Here is a 6436-nt window from a genome sequence, read left to right as displayed (position 1 = left end):
ATCAACCCACCTCTGCCATGTTTGTAGCTTAATGCTTGTATATGAATCACGGTGATGTGATAAAATTTCATTCATAATATATATATATATATATATATATATATATATATATATATATATATATATGTGTGTGTGTGTGTGTGTGTGTGTGTGTGTGTGTATGTATGTATAGTATGTATGTATATATATACATATACATAGATATATATATATATATATATATATATATATATATATATATATATATATATATATATATATATATATACACACACACACATTTAGAGAGAGAGAGAGAGAGAGAGAGAGAGAGAGAGAATTCATAGTCAACTGAAGTGCTGAAACAATTTAATAGGGTAACGAATAGTGAAAACCTAAAGAGTAACAGAGACCCATTATGAAGACGGAAAATTTCGCACATTATTTTTGTAATATAACAATGAATGTACATTATATTAGTTAGAATGCTTAATTCTTACATTTACAGTAAAAAAAGCTTCAAATGTCGGAAGAGGAGACACTTCATGTTGGAAGATCCACTTTTGCTATAAGAGAAATCATCTGATTCCCTGAACATGATTTTCTTGAGATGCGTAAACACATCTCTATGTTAGTGAATAATGCACAGGTCTTGATAAAATCAAAGTAATTGTTTAGATAGGTTTTATTTTGTCCATTAATTCTTAATATAATGCTCACCGTTAGTTATTATTGCAGTTGTTTATATTTCTCCACTACATTAATGGGATTTCGTTATCAGTCAACATGAAATCCTGAAGTTCTACATTGTAACTTTTCGTTTGGAATTATATGTAATATTTCTCATAAGTAAATCTAGTAATATTACAAAGATATTAGGAAAATGTCCATTATGATAAAACCACCATAATACTATAAATGTGGCGTAAATGCAGTGTTTGTTTACTGGTTGACGCAAACATTCTCAGTATCCTGTCATTGGTAACCATGTGTCAGGCCTCAAAGAATAATCATTTAGACTAAAATTAACAATGTCTATCAATCTAACATACCCTTAGAAAATAATGTTTCCTTCATCCTTAGAGCTTGTTGAACATGAAGTACTGTATATCCACTATAATGTCATGTCCTACCCCTATTCTCCAATTATTGCTAGCTGTCATGAATATTGATGTCTGAGTTATTTGTCAGTAAAACCTAATTTTAAGACTGCGCCGTCAGCAAAATTAATAAGACAAATTAGCCATATTACTGAGAGACGGTGCTTTGCTTGGCAGGAGAAGAGATCACTCTATGCTCATTGGTGCTGACTATGTAAGGTCTTTTATAAATTTGCACCAAATCTATTCAGCTTCTGGAGTTCAGGAACTGGATTTTATGGTACAAAAACAACAAAAGCAAAATCAAAACACTGTTATGAAGCTTTCTAGGTATTCACCTTCGAAATGTTATCTAAATCAAATAATAATAATAATAATAATAATAATAATAATAATAATAATAATAATAATATTATTATTATCATTAAATGAAATGGCTGCATTTTGCGAATTGATTTTATACTGAGTTTTCTCAATTCTTCTAATAATTCGCTTTTCCTGCACATCAATATTAGTCAATAATTGTCCAATGTTCATATTTTGATGGATGAAACAGCGTATTTCTTACAGATGAAATTCTTTATTCTAAAGCATTACAGCAGGTTACTGAACCCGGGATGTAAATCCGTAGATTTTCCTGATGGTATTTGTTTTTCCTGACGTCTATTTCTGGTACTTTTAATACTTTTTCTGTCGACATGTTTCGACCAGCTCGATGGTCATCTCAGATGAATCTGGAGACACAGAGCGCTCGTGGCGGTATATATAGGGGGTCTCAGATCAGGTCCATTTTTCAATGGCTGCCTGAGGCGATTCTCTTCGGGCGAAGTCTCCTCTCGCGCGGTGATGGTTGTGTGCGCTCTTGCGTGCGTGCGCTGGAGTGCACGTTAATGAGTGTGTTGTTCGTAGGGTTGCTGCCCGCAGGAGGACGTTCCTGACTGGTTCGCTCATCCGGGATGCCAGTAGGTGCCGCCCTTCGCGCCGATGTCGGCTTCTCCCTCCCGGTGTGTAGGGCTTCCAGGAGGCGGAGGCGGCGATGGTCGATCGCTTGATCTATTATCTCGATGTTGCGGATTTTTTTCTTTTTTAATAAGTGAGTGGGATACCTTCTTTCTGTATTTCCGTTATCTCCTCTTACTTCTTCCTAATGAACACCCTGTTCTTTGGAAGCTTGAATTTCAAGTCATTGGCCCGTGGGCTTGTTCCATATGAGTAGGTTTCATCTTCCGAATAATAATAATAATAATAATAATAATAATAATAATAATAATAATAATAATAATAATAATAATAATAATAATAATAATAATCTGTAGATACAATTTTAGGATTGTATGTAACAGTAACATCAATATAAGAATAATATTAGCATACAACAATGAATCATAACAGCAATAATGCTTCTTATATTGTAAGGTTTCATCTGTTCAGCATCCAGTAACACCAAAATAACAAGAAAAACGTAAAGAACAGTTGAAATCGTTGCGGAATATTGAAACTGGAAAAACTATCGGAAAAAGAGCGTAACTTTCCGGACGTTCCGAACGAGAGCTTTGAAGCAATCCGAGCGCATGGCTCGTGGCATTGTCATATTACCCAGCCGCCTACACTTCTAACCTGAGTCTCCTCTTGACTAACCTTGCTGCACTCTCTCTCTCTCTCTCTCTCTCTCTCTCTCTCTCTCCGCCTACAGATTCTCTTTTCCCTCCTCCCCCAACCATATACCCTCGTACATCACGACTTTACCACCCACTCACTTCCTGCATCTCTCGCTCATGTGGGTGTCAGAACAACCTATCTTCTTTACTAGATTAATGGTCATGGTATAGAAGAGAGGAGATTGTTGCAATAGCACTAAAAGATGTCCCACAATGAAGCCTAGTCTCTGTGAAATCTGCATGAATAGGTTTTCAGATATTGGGTTTCAGATACTGCAGATACAATAGCCTCTTAGAAAATACAGTTTATGGAGATTTTTCTCGTCTATGATTTTCTTCGTAGAGGATTCCATGGATATGCCATACCTAGGCGTAGTAATCTCTGACGTTAATTCTAGTTTAGGGAAATGCTACATGCTGCATATAGAGTATATAGTAGCAAAGAGTATATATAGTATATATATATATATATATATATATATATATATATATATATATGTATATATATATATATATATATAGTTATATATATATATATATATATATATATATATATATATTAGAATCATAAGCGAGAAAAAAAATCTTCATAAACTGCATTTTCCTAGAGCCTCCGTAACTTGTATCTGCCCAGTATCTGAAGCCCAATATCTGAAATCATATTCATGCAGATTTCACAGAGACTAAGAGCTTCGTGTGCAGGATGCTTGAATGCTTTATGTATATACCCTTGTAACATTTCATTTGTCCATATTTACTAGTGGACAGGGGCACAGAAGGAAGTGCCCGAAATATATATTGCAAATGTTCAAAATATGTTTACATCTTTTATCTACACACACACACACACACACACACACACACACACACACACACACACACACACACACATACATATATATATATAGTGAGAGTATATATATATATATATATATATATATATATATATATATATATATATATATATATATTTAAAAAATCACAGTAGATGCATGTGATTGGTGAGAAAGGACTATTAGGAAGGACAGGCAGAAAGGTACTGTGCAAAAGCCACGTTTATTAACGCATCGTCTGGGCACGAATAACGATGCGTTAATAAACGTGAGCGCTTTGGCAATGAACTTCTGCTCGTCATTTTCTGTGGATTTGCCTATATATATATATATATATATATATATATATATATATATATATATAGAGATATATATATATATATATATATATATATATATATATATATATATATATATATATATATTTGTGTGTGTATGTATTTATGTGTGATCTGTGAAATATAAGTATATTCACTGACATACGTGTTAATTCGTTCGCTCACGGTCACGTGTTTAGACGAAGGTTTCTATATGAGTATGGAAATCATCATAAAACTCCCTTGCTTTCATCCCATCACAAAAGTTACTCATGTTCCTAGAATACGAAGAAGAATGGTGGTGACTGGTACAGGCAGAACTTATGAGCAGCTGCTCTTATAGAATTATTTTAAAGGAGTGCAGTGATTCTTTCCTCTGCAACCCATTGTGAATCATGGTGTGAATCATCTGCTCTGAGATTCTTCCTTTGTTCTGTGTCAGTAGCTTATTAGAAGGATGATAACACAATTGTTGTTTTCTTTGTTGAAATATTTGCCATGGGTAAACAATAGCTCTATTTCAAGAGCAGAGATGTAGGCTAAGCAAAAATATCGACTATTTGAACACCTGATCTTCGATAGGAGACATTCTTTGTTTCCTGTATGCATACTTTCCTCTTTACATGAGCTATATCTCGTTGTTTCTTTTCTATTCCAGATGTATGATCTTTTATTCATAGTGAAAGGGAATATGACTTCCTTATTAAAATCAATAAAATATTCTACGCATTGTAAAGGATTTCAAAGATCAGTTAATTAAAGAAATGGAGGTCAGTTTGGTTCTCATCGAGTCCCCCGATTTATGGAATATTAATATGCTTCAAAATGGAGCATATTGAGACTTCATCTGTAAATCAGACTTTTTTCATCTGTAAATCAGACTTTTTTCTTTTAATCTTTGATAATCCTTCTAAAACAAAATGTTACGTGCTCTCTCCTATTTTCCAAGCTCTGAATTTCATCTTTTGTTTAGTAAAAGCCTTTAACATTTGACTCTATGCGAGAGTTATGTAGATTTTTGCACTGAATATATATACATACATTTTTTCATCATACCTTCATGGAGTTCAGCAACTTTATTTAGCCATTCTATTCACTTATCTTTATCGTGTCATCTATGTTATAGGATTTCACGTTTGGAAATAAGTCACTTTGTCCTGACGTTTAGCCTCGCCCTTTCTCTCTCTCTCTCTCTATCTCTGTCTCTCATATATATATATATATATATATATATATATTTATATGTGTGTGTGTTTATGTGTATACATGTATATAAGTATATATATATATATATGGTTGTAAATGTGTGTATATGTGTGTATGTATATATGTATATATATATATATATATATATATATATATATATATATACATATATATATATATATATATATATATATATATATATATATATATATATATATATATATATATATATATATATATATACATATATATATATATATTGATATGATATGTGCGTATGTGTATATAGGCACAAATTGATGAGAGAGTTGATAGTAAATCCAAATTGTCTTTAAGATTTGCAGCTTCAGGTTTTCCTTTCATATCAACCTGGTTTTACTTCTGAAGACGGTCAATTAACCCATAAACGCAGGTTTCGCAAGTAGATACCATAAAACTAAGCTTTGCCATCATTTCTTTACACTTCTAGCTTTTAAAGATATTAGAGGCGGCGAATAGCACACACTGACCATCCAAATAGCAGAAAATTTAGTTATACATACTTATGCATGTAGTGAATGGGCAGAACAGAAATTGTTAAAGACTCCAGAATTTCCCAAGCAATAATATGAACACATGAGACGTTCAGTATCCTGTTCTTGAATGTGGTTTCATTAAATAATTATTTTTGCATTGTGCCAAGACATCGGCAGGAATCTTTAGAGTTGAGTTCATTTGTTTGTGGAAACGCTAAAGCCTAGTTTAGCGTTGGAGTTAGTTTCTTACACGATTATTCACGCAATGCCACTTTTTTACTTTGTTTTGCAAATGAAGTCGAAGTCATTATAATCTGTAATGCTTTTATTGCCACATACAATCACGTTACACAAATACAGTACAAACACACCTACACTCTGACAATCGGGTCTATCTTTAAACATAAAGATAAACTTGATCCCCTAAATGCGGTCCATTTATTTACTTGTCCCCGATGCAATCAGGGAAAATATGTTGGATCCTCTCGTAGGCTCCTCAAAGTTCGCATTGATTGCCATAGGGGTGTGAGTTATCGCACTGGAGTTCGATTGAAGTCTCCTGAATGCACTATTATTCGGAACCATGCCCATAAATGTAAATTTAACGTCCAATATGAGCAATTAAAAACTCTTACTAGGGCCTCTTCTCCTCGACAGCTTGCGATCTGGGGAATCACTTTTATCAAACACGGTTCCAGAGTTAAACGGTCAAACGACTTCCACCACTCTCTTCTTGAAATGAGCTTACTTTAACCTACGGATCTTGGTGATTGTGACTGTCAATCGTCTTCCTTCCTATTCCTTGAGAGGTATTTAGCATTTCCTTTC

Source organism: Macrobrachium rosenbergii, chromosome 56 (genome assembly GCF_040412425.1).
Source record: "Macrobrachium rosenbergii isolate ZJJX-2024 chromosome 56, ASM4041242v1, whole genome shotgun sequence".
Lineage (NCBI taxonomy): Eukaryota > Metazoa > Arthropoda > Malacostraca > Decapoda > Palaemonidae > Macrobrachium > Macrobrachium rosenbergii.
This window is presented reverse-complemented; position numbering follows the sequence as displayed.